General features: G+C 40.1%; 1 protein-coding gene across 4 annotated transcripts in view; it reads left to right on the top strand.

Annotated features, from left to right (window-relative positions):
* Positions 1-15,248, top strand: part of CHD6 (chromodomain helicase DNA binding protein 6) — a 211,541-nt gene that overhangs the window by 41,062 nt on the left and 155,231 nt on the right. The gene's annotated exons all lie outside the window — the stretch shown is intronic.

Raw genomic sequence — 15,248 nt, 5'->3', positions numbered from 1 at the left:
CATTGTGGTGGCTTCTCTTTGTTGCGGAGCATGGGCTCTAGGTGCTCGGGCTTCAGTAGCTGTAGCAGGTGGGCTCAGCAGTTGTGGCTCGCGGCCTCTAGAGTGCAGGCTCAGTAGTTGTGGTGCACGGGCTTAGTTGTTCCGCGGCATGTGGGCTCTTCCTGGACCAGGGATCGAACCCATGTCCCCTGCATTGGCAGGTGGATTCTTAACCACTGCGCCACCAGGGGAGTCCTACAGATCATTTTTAGTTACAGTTGACCGTTGAACAACATGGGTTTGAACTGCACAGGTCCATTTACATGCAGATTTTTTTTTTTTTGCTAAATATGTGCTACAGTACTACATGATCCATGGGTGCAGAAGCTTGGATATGGAGGGTCGACTGTAAAGTTATACATAATTTTCAACTGCACATGGGGCGTCTACACCCCTCACCCCCACATTGTTCAAAGGTCAACTGCATATTTTAAAACTATATTAATCCTTACCTTTAGGCATTATTTATTGTTGTTTATTTTTACAGTCTCTTCCTTTTTACCACCATTATTGACCAAATCATGTTCAATAGATAAATAAAGCCCAGGGGGAATTATAGAAAGGTGAGGATAGCCTGATGAGAGTTACTTAAAATATTTGGCAGACAGCTATTGGGAAAATATTGTTAAAACTGGTAAGGTGCAATTTTCTGGATTCACTGTTTTCCTTACCTAACAAGAAGGTACAAAACACACAATTACAGTTGAAAAAGAATTCTCCTTTGAATAGCCTTGGTGCCTGTATTACTGAACCCCTTTGTTAAATTATTGGTTATGATACTTGAACAGTACTCTCTTCTCTAAATTCAGTACACTACTATTATATGTGGGATAAGGTTAATTATTCATATACTTTTTAAGTTTTGGAAGGAAACAGGTGATATATTTGACCTGCACATCTGTAGTATAATCAGTTAATGTTTTAACTGCTGTGATACCAAGTATAAAGTGATAATAACATAGCACGAACTATGTTAGGAGCAATGGGAATGGAGAAGGGATTGAAAGAAGGGAAGTTTAAATAGACTTTTTTTAACCACAGGGATTTTTTTTCATTATACTAAAGAGTATTTCTTATACAAAAATATTTATTTATACAAATGTTGGAAAAAACTGAAAAGTATAGGTAAACTGCTAAAGACTTAGGAATACATACATGCCATTAAAAAATATATATATATATTTTGGTAGTCAGTTTCCTCAAATAACTTTTCTCAGGGTGTAGAGGCTTGAAGAGTTCAGTTTGGTGTCAGGACATCCTGTTTGTACCTTGGTAATAGTACATTGCCTGATGGAAAGCACACCTCGAGAGGAATGTTGTAAAGAGAATTTGTGCTGACAGAAGAAATCTGCCCAAAGTATGTCACATACAGTCTTTAGGGGCCACTACTGTCAGCTTTTTTCATGTTTGTTTTACATAAAGGCTTTCTGCAGTTTTTCATGCCTCGTGGATGGTGGCCAAACTTAGATCTGGTTATGAATTCCTGTCTCTTCTTTCCTTTAACCTTGAAAAAACCAGTTTTTATTATGGGAAATTTCAAACATACACGTAACTGGAGAGAATAATACAGTGAATCCTCATGCCAGTCTTTTTGTTTGTTTGTTTGGCGGTACGCGGGCCTGTCACTGTTGTGGCCTCTCCCCTTGTGGAGCACAGGCTCCGGATGCGCAGGCTCAGCGGCCATGGCTCACGGGCCCAGCCGCTCCGCGGCATGTGGGATCTTCCCGGACTGGGGCACGAACCCATGTCCCCTGCATCGGCAGGCGGACTCTCAACCACTGCGCCACCAGGGAAGCCCCTTATGCCATTCTTATGTGTCCCTTCTCACTTTCTTTTTGACCTAGAGTATTTTGAAGAAAGTCCCGATAACCTATCATTTCACCTATAAATATTTAGTGTGTATATCTGTTGGACAGAAAAGCACATTATCATACACATTAACAGATTCCCTATAACCTAATTCCTTAACATTACCTAATACTGAATCTCTTGCCTTGATTTTTCTCAAAAATGGCTTTTTACAGTTAACTCTTTGAATCAGGTTCAGATAAGGTCCACCTAATGCATTTGATTGATATCTTTTAATCACGTAATAAATTTCTTTTAATCTGTAATAAATCCCCTCTTTGTTGTTGTTGCTGTTACGCCATTTATTTGTTGAAGAAACTGGGTTGTTCCCCTTACCCACATTATGGATTTTGATGATTGTATCCTTGTATCATATAACATGTTACTCTTTCTCCATATTACCTGTAAATAGGTAGTTAGATTTGGAGGCTAAACTATTTTTGTAATCATTCAGATTTTTTAGTATTCATAGGTGGTATATTGTACTTCCCGTTCACATTAGAAAGCCATAATGTTTGACTGTCCTACTTTGTATGCTAAGATTAATTGGTGGGTTCATGTTGGCATAGCCTTTTGTTGTCAAGTTGTATTACCCCGTTTGGCCAACAAAAATCCATGGGGTGACGTTCTGACAGCCTGCGGATTTCCAGGTCTGTCCACCTTTCATCAAATGGTCCTAATTTAACCCTTACTGATGATTGTTGCCTGAATCATTTATTTCACTGTTGTTACACTTTAAGAAGACAGAGACTTGTAGAAAATGAAATGAAAAGTTTTGACTAAGAACTTTAAAAAAAACTGAGAGTAAAATGAGGTGTCTGAAAAATTCGTTTATGCAAAGTACTTTTTTGTCTGATTATGCTTAGTGAAAGAAGTGTAGAAAGGAATGTTTAAAAGTTGTATGTTTAGGAATTCCCTGGCGATCCAGTGGTTAGGACTCCGTGATTCCACTGCTGCGCAGCACGGCCAAAAAAAAAAAAAAAGTATGTTTAGGTAAATTCCCCTCCATTTATTTGTTTTTGAATGAGTTATCTTTAACAGGTTTTACTGGAACAGATTTTTATTTTTTTTAATTACTTTTTGGCTGTGTTGGGTCTTCGTTTCTGTGCGAGGGCTCTCTCTAGTTGCGGCAAGCGGGGGCCACTCTTCATCGTGGTACGTGGGCCTCTCACTATCGCGGCCTCTCTTGTTGCGGAGCACAGGCTCCAGATGTGCAGGCTCAGTAGTTGTGGCTCACGGGCGTAGTTGCTCCGTGGCATGTGGGATCCTCCCAGACCAGGGCTCGAACCCGTGTTCCCTGCATTGGCAGGCAGATTCTCAACCACTGTGCCACCAGGGAAGCCCAGAATTTTTTTTTTTCACATTTATTTATTTATTTGAATGCGTTGGGTTTTAGTTGCGGCATGCGGGATCTTTCATTGCGGTGTGTGGGCTTAGTTGCCCCGAGGCATGTGGGATCTTAGTTCCCCGACCAGGGATCGAACCCGCGTTCCCTGCGCTGGAAGGCGGACTCTTAACCACTGGACCACCAGGGAAGTATGGGAACAGATTTTGAGCTAGACTCCTGCTTTTGGATTATCATGCATTTGCGAAATATTTTTATCTACGTTGGGGTTTGCTCCAAGGATAAGAAAGTTCTAAGGTTACTTTGGTTGGGGATTATGGATCATGAATCCATATAGGTCACTTGAATTCTTATAGGTCATTTTTTCTCACTGCTGTAGTCACATATTTTTCCTGTTATTCTACCTGGATGGCTGTTGTATAAATGTCAGTAGTAATATTTAACCTTATATAGTACTTCCTATGTGCCAGACACTGTACTTTGTTATTTGCATGTACTAGTTTATTTAATCCTCACATGATTATCATCCCTGTTTTACATATGAGGAAACTGAGTCAGGGAGATTAAGTGATTTGCCTAGGTCACGCAGCTAATAAATGGCAAGAGCTAGAATTTTGGACCCAGACAGTTCGGTTGCAGGGTTTATGTTCTTAGCAGAAGGACAGAGTGGATTATGTAGTGTCTCCGTTACTAGAAAAATAGCTCAGGTGCACTGTCCTACTATCCCTGGAGGATAATCTGTATTTGTATATAAATAATCTGCATATATACGTGTTTTGTTTGCTTGTGTCTGTATATATAGAGAGACACATATATACACATAACATGTCCACTTGGAAGGGCAAGTATGTAGGGTTTTCCCTTTAGGAAGGTCCTTCTTACTCAGAAACCTTTTGTGAATCTCTTAACTGGACCTTAGTTGGAGGTGGCGGAAACAGCCCTCAGACTCTGGTATTATCATCTGGGGTAGAATCAGGCAGTCAGAATAGATGGTAAGTTCACAAGAGAAACTTGGCAGACAGCTTGAGGTCACAGTCTGTTCAGAGAGCAAGTAGCTTGAACTTTAAAGCAAAAAGGGTCCAATGGCCAGAGCAGTATCCTGTGTGAATCAGCCACCTGGATCTTAGCTACACAATTTCAGGTTGTTTTTGGAGCAGAAAGCCATATAGCTCATATCCAATACCATAAAAACAATTTTTCAAATTCTGCAAATCATAATAAATAGCAGCCATAGGCCTCAGTTATAGAACCAAGAGTCAGGAGGTACTATAGACTATTTGTCCCAAGTATTTCTCTGCTATCTCTTTGCTAAGTAATTTTTTTTAAATTGGAGTACTGTGTCTCATATTTCAACAAATTGTGAAATAATTTTCTTCCCCTCTTTTGCGTCCCCCATTCTGTTTTTACTTGAGCAAGTAAATTCATTATTTCTACCAAGTGTCAGTTCAAACGAATAATCTGAGCGGTCATGTTCTTTCACCAACAAAGTCACTGCCTTTCTCTATGCTTTTATATTCGAATGGTGCTTGTTTTGTATTAGTCTGGTAAGAAGTTAATCTGTGTGGATAAGAAAATGATTAGATCCTCAAGGACCTGAACACTGCTGTAACAATCTGATGTTTTAAGCAGTTGGGTATCACTGATAGGGATGAGTTAATACAAAACTATGAGGGAGCCTCCTCAGGTCAGGAGCTGAATGAGCTGGATTTATCTAGTGTCTTTTAGTCTGTGTGTGAAGCTTCCAGCAGTTGTGTACCAGTGGTAAACTTGAACAGGAAAGGCCTCAAGGGATTGATTCTCTAGGTGTAAGAGCGAGGGTGGATTTAAAAACAACATATTTCTTAATTTTATTTATTCTATTTACAGACTCAAATATTGACACTTTTATGTAATTTTGGTAATCATCATTCCATGGTTAACTTTTCCCAAATTTATAGAATTTCTTAAAGTACTTAACACATTTTGTTAAAGATGTTCATGCCTTCTAACAGAAGCAGATTTCCTAAATCATCCTCTTGACGTCCATGCATTCTTTCCTTTTTAGTAAGTTTCTCTTGGAGAAAAAAAAAGAATTTATTATTACCCTTCTATATTTTAAAAAAAACCCTAGCTTTCTTATTCACCTGGAGAATGGAGAACTTGGTAAAAAGGGGAATATGTTAGTGGTGTTTTTGCAGGATTCGTTTCCCATAGTTTTTTTTCTCTTGGTGTGTGGTTATTATATATACTGGGTCACAGAATTAGACAATTTTAGGGCATAGGATCCTTAGGAAAGGGCTTTTAAAATCTGAGGTCAAATACCCTCATTTTAGAGTTGAAGAAACAGAGTTGATTCTTTTTTTTTTTTTTTTTGCGGTACGCGGGCCTCTCACTGTTGTGGCCTCTCCCGTTGCGGCTCCGAACGCGCAGGCTCAGTGGCCATGGCTCCTGGGGCCTAGCCGCTCCGCGGCATGTGGGATCTTCCCGACCCGGGGCACAAACCCGTGTCCCCTGCATCGGCAGGCGGACTCTCAACCACTGCGCCACCAGGGAAGCCCCCAGAGTCGATTCTTTAGCTTCATTGGTGACTGTCCTGTATATCTGCTCTTGTTGGTTGCTTAGTGAGGTGGCCAGCTCCTCAGAGATATGATAAACCATAAAACCAGAGGAAGAAGTTGAATTTGGTGTAATAGAAATTCAAGATGAATATTGTGTTGGGCACATACTAACACAATTCTGGCTAGAATTGAGTTAATAAAGACAAGCTACATGTGAGTTACCCTCATGTGGCTGATTGAGTCAGTTCCAACATGGTGCCAGACTCTACAGTGGGAGGTTGGCCTCATGTCTGGCCTGTGTAAGTGGGCCTTGGCATCAGTCCTTTGAGTAGGTGGTCACAGCCGGAGCAGTAGAGTAGGTCTCGCTCGGTATGCACGATGTGAACAGCAGCAGCTACATCCTTGAGGAAAACTTGAGGTTGTTTCCTACAAAGTTGGTGATGTTTGTACAGATATATATATTTTACTGACCTTATAAACTCTTTCTTGGTTCTCATAGTTTTGAAGTTGTTTCTTAAGGGCTTACAAGAAGAACAGTCACATCATATATAAATAATAATTTTGTATCTCTTTTTCTAGTTTATACATCTCATAATTTTCCCATGTATTCTCTAGAATGTCCAGAGCAATGCTTGATGGATGGTGTCCTTGTCTTTTTCCAGACTTCTTAATAGGAGTGCCTGTAGCATTTCACCATGAGATTTGATATGGTTTTGGATGGATATTTATGAGTCGATACTACTTTAGCTAGATAAAGTGTCTTAGTTCAGCTTTTGATTTTGCAGATTAAGGAGGAAACAACATAGAAAGTTCAGGAGATGTAAAGCAATTATACTCCAATAAAGATGTAAAAAAAAAAAAGAACAGGAGAGAGCTGAAAATATGTGAGGTATTAAATACATGGGGATATTTATCCTAGAGAAGAAAAAACTATGGGATAATTTCATTATCCTCAAGTATGGGTAGGACCTTTGCTGGCAAATTAAAGCTTCCAGGTGATCTTTGAATATGAGAAAACAGTCTAATGCTTTGGGGATGCTACTGGGACAGAGCACCACTAGATGTCCCTACATACTCTCACTGGGCAAAAGCACTGCACCCTTGAACCTGAAACTTCCTTCCTCCTGCGATGCCCCTCCAACGCCCTCTACTGACCACAAGCTTAACATCACGCTTTCTGTAAAGGGAAAAGGCTTAAGAGTCCAGAGCATTATCACAGAGCAGGTACTGAAGGGTGAATTTGGAGTTGAGAGGCAATAAATTGATAACTGGCACTGAAGCCAGACACAAGAGTACGTACTCTATAATTCCACTTTTATAAGGTACAGAAACAAGCAAAACTAATCTGTACTGTTTGAAGTCAGGCTGGTGGTTACCCTTGGAGAAAAGTAGTAGTGACCAAAAAGGAGCATGGATGGGGCTTTTATATTGCTAAGAGTGTCCTATTTCTGGATGTGGATGCTGGTTACACAGGTGTTCAGTATGTGAAGAGCTATACTTATTTTAATGCATATTATACTTCAATAAAAGTAAAAGTGTGGTATGGTCTGATTCCAAAAGTATAAACTTAAAAACAAGATCCAGATCCAGGCTAGAACAGGGAAAATGCAAAATAATCCAGGGTATCTCAACTTTATTTTTTTAAATTATTTATTTATTTTTATTTTTGGCTGCGTTGGGTCTTAGCTGTGGCATGCAAGATCTTTCGTTGCAGCATGCAGGATCTCTCGTTGCGGCGCATGGGCTCCAGAGCACGCGGGCTCTGTAGTTGCGGCACACAGGCTCTCTAATTGTGGCGCACGGGCTCAATAGTTGCGGCACGTGGGCTTAGTTGCCCCGCGGCATGTGGGATCTTAGTTCTCTGGCCAGGGATCGTACCCACGTTCCCTGCATTGGAAGGTGGATTCTTAACCATTGGACCACCAGGGAAGCCCCTCAACCTTATTTTTATTTTTTAAAACCTGTTTGAGGGCTGTTCAACTTAATGTCAAAAAACAGGTATCTGATTCATTCAGCAAAAATATTAGGGCTTCCCTGGTGGCACAGTGGTTAGGAATCCGCCTGCCAATGCAGGTGACACGGGTTCGAGCCCTTTTCCGGGAAGATCCCACATGCCACGGAGCAGCTAAGCCCGTGCGCCACAACTACTGAGCCTGCACTCTAGAGCCTGTGAGCCACAACTACTGAGCCCACGCGCCGCAATGAAGAGTAGCCCCCATTCACCACAACTAGAGAAAGCCCACGCGCAGCAACGTAGACCCCCCACGCAGCCAAAAATTAAAAAAGATAAATTAAAAAAATATATATATATATATATTATTTGCCAGACTACCTTTTTTTTTTTCCATTTGGGATCAAATAATTAATGCTGAGGTCTTCTGTAGAGCAACATACACTTCTTATGTTGTTGATGTTCTTCTTACCAAGTATTCAAACAGGAACTATTAAGTTTTCTTTTTATGGCTTTTCAGATACCTCTTTGTTCTTAGTTTAAATAAAATGTCATTGCTCTCCTCTGTAAGCATTATCTTTGCTTTTATCTTTGTCACCATATACCCTTCTTGAAGCAGTTAAATCACCAGATCCCCTTTTGCCTGGCTAAGAAATTTGGGGGCCCACAGTGGTAACTCTCATGTAAGCGTTAGTGGGAATGAGAACCATAGATGTTTGATTCAGGAATTTGTGGTGATAGGAGAGTCTCAATGTGTGGCTTTTAAAAGCTGCAAGCAGAAGCAGGTCAGTACTGTGGTTTGTTCGGGAGTAGATAACTCTGGGTGCAGAATCGTAGAATTCACCAAGTTAGGAGTTGAACTTGGATCCACAAGATGGATATGGAATCTGGATAGGAGTCAAATTTCCAGAAAGCGAAGGTTGCTAAGAAACTCTGACATTACACTGTGGATAGAATTTAGGGTGAATTTTAGAGTCAGCTGTGTAAAGCCCAATCGTTGCTAAATCAAATTAAAGTGAATAACAGTAATAGACTTGGAATTACCTACTTTTGTGTACAGAGCTTGGTATCTTCACATATATAGGCTGTGGTTGTTTTTGTGCTTTGAATCGCTGGTGGCACTCTTATATCTAGAGAGGCTTTGTCCAGGCTGAGAGTTACTACAAACATATAACACAGCAGGCTGAAAACCTGGAGTGATTCCCTTGCAAAAATTGTTTCCTTATATTTTTTAGCCCTTAAGTCATTTGAGGGTAGAGGGAAGAAAATAGTGAGTGGTGAAACTAGCCAGTGAGCCTTTATTTATAAATTCAATCCACGTACTCACCAAGCAAATATATGGGTATTGACTATATCTTAGGCACTGTCCTAGGCATCAGGGACTGATGCAGTCCCTTGGCCCTCTGGGGAGTTACTGTTTTGTATTCCTCTGTGTGAGGGCTGCTTTTATTCTACTTGTCTGTGACATGCAGCTTTGTCACCAACTCCTTTAGGATTCTCTTGAGGCTTCAAGAACTGTTACTTGGATTTCATATCCAGGCTAATGAGAGAGTTTCCTGACTTTTATTTATTTCATTTTATTACTAACCTGAGCTTGTACTATGCTACCAATAAAGAGCTTCATTAGCAAATTTAGTATGTTAAGGAAAAGGTGCCTGTGATGGAAGGTATGAGTCTCATTCTGCACGTGTACTCCAGAGTGGCAGGTTGAAAATTTGCTGTCCTCCACAACTGCTCATCTGTATCTAGAACAATTTTAAATCACATCACTACACCTGGTTCTCAGTGCTTGTGCTGATGATGGAAGGGAGCATTGGAACAGGTAATATAAATATAGTGTAATATGAGTGGGAGATTATGGGTATTAAGAAGTTAAATTTAGGGACTTCTCTGGTGGCACAGTGGTTAAGAAGCCACCTGCCAATGCAGGGGACACGGGTTCGATCCCTGGTCCGGGAAGATCCTACATGCTGCAGAGCAACTAAGCCTGTGGGCCACAATTACTGAGCCTGTGGGCCACAACTACTGAAGCCCACGCGCCTAGAGCCCATTCTCTGCAGCAAGAGAAGCCACCGCAATGAGAAGCCTGCGTACTGCAACGAAGAGTAGCCCCCGCTCGCCGAAGTTGAATTTATATTTCAAAATGATTGTCTTTTGATCTGGGAATTGGTACTATTTACCAAGTAAACTAACTGGCCCTTCTCTGTGGTTCTCTTGCTCATTCTGGACATGAATTCTGTCATCTCCCAGACCAGTCCTCCTTAAACAGTACCACATACCAATCTGAAAACGTGCTGAGTTTTACTTCTAGTTAAGTGATTATTTAGGTGTTAGAAGTCAGTAGTTTTAACAATACGTTGTTTGCTAATACATTAATTTAAAATAGGTGACTGCATCTATACATCTATACCAATATTTAGGCAGATTAGATGGACCACACATAACATACATGGTATTAGCAGACTTTAGTCAGCTGGCTTAAATTTGCCTCAGGTGGCCTCTTGAGTATTCTTCTTATTGCCTGCAGTTTCTGCTCTTAGCGTAGCAGAAGCAGATTTGGAGAACCAGGGCATTTTGTTGGCAGGAGATTCTGGTTGCCAGCCACCTGCCTCACCATTCAGCCAGTGCTTGTCTGTGCTTGCTTTCGCAGGGGAGCTTTTTCCCTAGTCCGTCACATCATGCAGAGTTTTGTTTTACATACCCACCCACAGCCTGGTTCTGTGTTTATCACAGTGCTCTCTTCCTTTTAGATTTCAGGGAAGGGGGGAGTTGAGGGTGGGAGAGGATGAAGAGCTACTTAATCTTTTAAAAATCCAGAGCTTAAAAAAAATCCTTCTCAGATTCTGTTAAAGAAAAATTCATAGATGCTAAGGAAAGAGCAGGAGGTGCCAGAGTTGTACAGCTTTTAGGAGACAAACGACCGTGGAATCCATCAGGGTGCAGCATCCTCCTGGGTTTGCGGCAGGTGATTTAACGTAAGATGTGGAAGTTCAGTTTCAGGATTGCACCTTAAAACTGGAATAGTAGGGAATTTGTGTCAGGTTCAGAATCCATTATTTGTCTCATTTTTGAACAATAGAAAAAAAACACTTTGGAAAAATCCTGGGTTTTTATTTTACTCTTAACACAGCAGAGTTGTAGAAGTAGGGGAAAAGCCCGTCTTTGTAGTACTAGGAATTCCACAAATTTATTTGATAAGATGTTTTCAGACTGTAGGTTGGTTTGCACTTGGGCTGGCTCTCCTGTATCCTGTAGAATAAAGAGTACTGCGCCCGAATGACCATAAATATGTGATTTTTCTTCTATTATTTACCCCAAAGTAAAAACTCTGCTGTGTTGTCTGTGTTATGATTTTGTTAATGTGTTTACTTCGTTTCCTGCTGTCTTGGCTAGCCATCAGATAGAGTTTTTTCCTTACTGTAAATTGCTCCAAAACAATTTTATCAATTCAGGATTCAAATGGCAGGCTTTATGAAAGTAGATAAAGAACTTAAACAGAATTACTTGGCAGTTATATCCCTAAAGATTTTTATCTGTGTTTGTCGTATGAATTATTTGTATGAAATATTTTTTTCACTTGTATGTAATATTATCTGAAGGGTCCATCCTTCTTGTCTAAAATGTGCTTAAAAGGTCTTCTTGAATGATAGTTTTATCAGACTTTTAATTGCTTCCTCTTCACCCCAAGGATGGATCGAAACCATCCTCTGCTACGGCCTGCTTTTTTTCTTTCCTCCCTCCCTCCCTCGCACCTTCCCTTCCTCCCTTCCCCTAGACTGTAGAAATTTGTCTGTACAATATCTTTCTAATCTCTGCCCAGTCTCCACGTGCCCCAAATAGAACATCTCCAGCCCTGACCTCTCCCGCCGTTTTCATTTGCCTACAAGACAGCTTGATATAGTGCTAAGAGGGCTGAATTGGAACCCAGGAAATCTGATTCTTGTACTTTTTTTTTTTTTTTTTTTGCGGTACGTGGGCCTCTCACTGTTGTGGCCTCTCCCATTGCGGAGCACAGGCTCTGGACGCACAGGCTCAGCGGCCATGGCTCACAGGCCCAGCTGCTCCGCGGCATGCGGGATGTTCCCAGAACGGGGCACGAACCCGTGTCCCCTGCATTGGCAGGCGGACTGTCAACCACTGCGCCACCAGGGAAGCCCTGATTCTTGTACTTTTTGCGTTAACTGTGAGTCTTTGGGCAATCAGACTGCTCTGATCCTCAGTTTCATCATTCTTAAGATAAAAGGATTGCATTTCCTGAGCTTTTAAGTTCCCCACGCCTTCACTTTGCTTCAGCCTTTACTGTTCCTTCAAACTTAGTCTGTCCAAAGTAGAACTCATCCATCTCCTCTCCCAAAAGATAGTTTTTGTCCCTATTCTGTAAATGAGAAACTAAGACCCAGAGATATTGAATAAATTGTACAAATCATACTACCCTTATGTTCAGAACCTAGATATCTTCACTCAAGCCTACAGGTATTACTCTTAATCTACAAAAAGCATTAAAGTGTAACGATTCAAAAAGATGTTGCATTACTGGTGAGGTCTCTTGAGACTGAATATGAGTGTCATTTGTAAAACCCTCTGTCTTCCTACATAAGGTTATAGCTTGGATTTTCAGGGCTCTGAACTTTGAGTGGGCTTGGCTGTCAGAAGATTGGTTTCTTCAGTCCTGTGTTCACAGATGGGATCATTCCTGATCTGGGTCAGTTGACATTATGGTGTAGGGTCTAATGACAGAAAAAAAGTGCAGTCAGGTTTTACTTTACAATGTGTTATTTGATAAGCTCTGATAATGCCTGGCCATTTGCTTCTACTACTGTTAATAGTGATTCTTATCGAGCAAGTTGATTTTCATCACCAGATTAGGAGTTGAAATGATTTTCTCTGATTGAAGAGATGAACTGGGGTTTGGAGTTGATTTTTTTCCTTTGGTATTATGCAGATGTGTCTCATTCATCATTAAGATCAAAGTGTTTGGCTGTGTGATCCCAAAGGTCCCATTCAGTTCTGATTCTGTGAATGCAGCACTATTGAAATGTTTGTAGTCGATTCTAGAGAGCTTCCTTAGTTTACACCTTTACACCATCTAGGTAAAACAGATTATTGTGAGGAATTATGGCAGTGCTAGACATTGGTTGAAGTCAGTAGCAATGAGTTTAAAGTCCTGTTATTTTGCAGTTGACCAATAGGAAGCCTTTTAAAATGGACATTTCTAATACTCTTAATCCAGTAACAAGAGTTTTCTAGAACGTTATTGCTCTTACTGCTAATTATGCCTTCTCTCATAGACAGGGATTAAAGTCACTACTCTTGATTTGCTTTTTGGCTTGCATTACCCATGTACAGGGTAACAAAGCTTTTAGTGTAACACTTCGAATGTTTAAAACACTTTTCTTTTGAGGAGCGAAGCATCTTAAGTTAATGTTTGAGGCGGTAATTGTACTTTCAAGCTGGCAAAACAAAGCACTGCATTAGTTTGGAAGTCGCGATGGTACTGGTGTCTTCTCCCTAGTTATGTCGGCAGGTATTTCGAATTAGGCACCTACATTTTTGGAGAGAAGGGTTTTTAGACTAAACCTGGTATATATACCAGTATGATCCTTCTCTTTTGACCCACCATTGATAAATCCATGTGTAATATTAATATATTTATTCATTCACAAAATACTGTCCTATGAATTAGATATATAGTAGTATTCAAAATAGATGTCCTTGTCCTCATGGCCCTCTTTTCATCTTGAGAGATGTGAATGCTTTTGACTTGTAGTCATGAAATTAAGGTGGTGTGTTATCTCTAGCCTGTTGCAGAGAGCATCATAGCTCACCCTATACAGATTAGCTCTAGCCTAAATTATACACAAAAGATAACTTTTCAGAGAAATAGATCTAATCTAAAAATTCTCTACATTCCAAAAAAACTTTCAGGCATCAAAAAATTCATGTATCTGAACCAAAATCCTCATTTTTTGTTGCTGTGCCACCTTTGATAGAAATATAAAACTCATTCAGAGCCTTGAAAACATAGAAAAAACCTTAAAATTGTTACAGAGGCGTTTTCTCATGCCAGTTGGACTGTCTTGGTTGAGTAGAAGTGTTTCTACTAGATCACAGCATCGTCTTTGAAAGGAAAGAGCCACCGCCTGTCGTTTGAACGCCCTTCTATTGTTGGTTACTTGGCACAACCTTAGGAGACTACAAGAGTAAAACATCAGAGTCCCAAAAAAAGAATTATTGAATGGTGAACATGTTAGCCGTAAAAAAAAAAAAAAGAAGAAGGAGAAGGGTTGGAAGATAAGGTTGAGGAAACCTCCCAGAAAGCAGAACACAAGATTTAAAAACATTTTTTAATGTGAAAATTAGAGGTACAGCCCCGAAGGTCTGTCTTTCATATACAATAATAGGAGTTCCATTACAAGAAAACAATTAGGGAGGAAATTATGAGGAAATAATACAAGAGGATTTCTCAGAACTGAGACAGGTGTTTCTAGTTTGTGAAAGAATTCACCAGGTGCCCAAACTCATGGATTAAAACAGCCCCACAGTACATCATTGTGAAAAGATGTTCCCTGGGGCTAAAGCTTTCTATGGAGGAAGAGAGGTTACAGATAAGAGATTAGGGATCACAGTGGTTCAGATTCCTTAACACGTGGTGGAAGGAACAGGACAGTGGTGAAATGCTCTCAAAATTCCGAGGCGATATCCGTCTCCAACCTGTGATTTGCTACCCACCAAGCCATGAAGGTGGACTATAAACATAGTGAGGCATGAAGGTCTCAGAAACTTACCTCTCGTTCATATATTTCGTAGTCAGTTAGTGGACATTGTGATTCACCAGAATGAGAGTAAACCCTCAGAGAGAAGAAAGAAACTTGGGAGTTCACTCGAGAGGGACAAAGGGAATGAATCCCCCAGGAGGATGGTGATGAGAAGGCCTAGGAAATGTGCCTTTGAAACAGATTGAAGAGAGTTGTTAACACTCCAGATATAATGATCCAAGGGGGAAAAAATGAACTTAGATTGAGAGGAATTTTAATTTTAAGGCTTCGGAGAAGCATTTTTAGATAGTGATTCATAGAAAACAAAGCAAATTTCTAAATTTTTAAATTTAAAGGTACTTACTATCTTTAGGGAAAAAATTACACAAAAAAGAAAATTTTAGCATAGTATATAGCTCATGTCTTAGCTGTGAATTGAATATTGATTTAATAATGTAATAATAACTATATTGGGAAGGTATGCTTCATCTTCCATAGCAGGGGGCTACCTGTTTTGTAATTTCTTTGGAACACAGACCAACCCATATGTTAGCATATTGTCTGTGGCTGTTTTCATACTACAGTGGCAAAATTGATTAGTTGCAACAGAGACCATGTGGCCAGCAAAGCCTAAAATATTTATTCCCTGACCTTTTATAAAAACATTTGCCAACTCCTATTTTATAGGGAGAAGCTGATAGAATAATGTTTAAAATTGGAAAAAAGATACTAGCACTATTAGCGTGTTTTTTAGAAATTTTATTTATTTATTT

The sequence above is a fragment of the Delphinapterus leucas genome, chromosome 15 (assembly GCF_059928025.1).
Source record: "Delphinapterus leucas isolate spDelLeu-1000000601 "Yukka" chromosome 15, BTC_Dleu_Yukka2, whole genome shotgun sequence".
Classification (NCBI taxonomy): Eukaryota; Metazoa; Chordata; class Mammalia; order Artiodactyla; family Monodontidae; genus Delphinapterus; species Delphinapterus leucas.
This window is presented reverse-complemented; position numbering and strand designations above follow the sequence as displayed.